This window comes from Bison bison, unplaced genomic scaffold (genome assembly GCF_000754665.1).
Source record: "Bison bison bison isolate TAMUID 2011002044 unplaced genomic scaffold, Bison_UMD1.0 scf7180017864244, whole genome shotgun sequence".
Taxonomy (NCBI): domain Eukaryota; kingdom Metazoa; phylum Chordata; class Mammalia; order Artiodactyla; family Bovidae; genus Bison; species Bison bison.
In genome coordinates, this window is record NW_011494816.1 from 1,515,659 (window position 1) to 1,516,886 (window position 1,228).

The window sequence follows — 1,228 nt, forward strand, 5'->3', positions numbered from 1 at the left end:
AAGGAATAGCATTTGCATGAGGCCTTGCTACTGCCATGTGGCTTTTATCACCTCAGTTGAGGGCCCTCAAACCTTTTAAGTTAGATGTAATTATTTATCTTGGGCTTCCCTGGTGGCTCAGACAGTAAAGAGTCTGCCTGCAGTGCGGGAGACCCGGGTTTAATCCCTGGGTTGGGAAGATGCCCTGGAGAAGGAAGTGGCATACCACTCCAGTATTCTTGCCTGGAAAACCTCATGGATGGAGGAGGCTGGTGGGCTACAGTCTATGGGGTGGCAAAGAGTTGGATACGACTGAGCAACTTCACTTTTATTCAGCTTACAAGTGAAGACACCAAGGTGCAGAAAGGTGAGGTGGTCCCCGTACCTGCCGAGCCCTACAGGCCAGGGGCAGAGCTGAGCACAAGTTTGGGGTTCCAGGTGCACAGCCGTGTTCTTTCAGTCTCTCATGTGACCTTCTTTATACTGTCAGCTTGTCAGAGCCAGAGGGCAAACCAAGCGCACGAAGGTACAAGGAGACAGGAAACAGCAAGAACTGAAGACTAGAGGTATTTGAGGTCTCGAGCACTGGTCAATAACCTCGAAGGTCTAACAGGTTATAACTTGTCATTTTACTGAAGTCCAAATCTGAATTCTTTGCTGCAAGACCGATAAGTGGGGCAAAAGCTGTCAGAGAGGCCATCCGGCTGACTGCCCAGTGGGCAGTTCTCAGCTCAGCTGCCCGGTTTTCTTCCTGGGGGAGGCGGAGAGGCCTGGGGTTGAAGTTGCACAGGGTTAGAAGCAGTCCATCTGGGGAGAAATCCCAGCTCTGCCACTTGAAGCTGTGTGATGTTAAGTGACTTCCTGTCTCTGAACTTGTTTCCTGATATGGGATATAAGAATAATAACATCTACTTCCAAGGATGTTGAGAGGATTAAATGAGATAGTCATTCATAGGCTCTCAGGACAGCCAAGGAACTGGGTGGTACAGGGCAGCCTCTGGGAGGGGAAGTGGGAGGCAGGGATGCAGAAGAGGGAGGAAGGCTTACTGCTCACCATATACCTTTTTGTAATCTCTTGTTTTGTTCTAATCATGTGTAGAGGGTCCCTTTTCAGATATATTAATAGAATTTCAAAAAGTGAGATAATGCATATAAAATACTTGGCACAGTCTTGATGTATATCACCCCATAACTCTTAGCCTTATAGTTATTATATATATTAGTATAAAGTAGCTATTATGAACTCTTT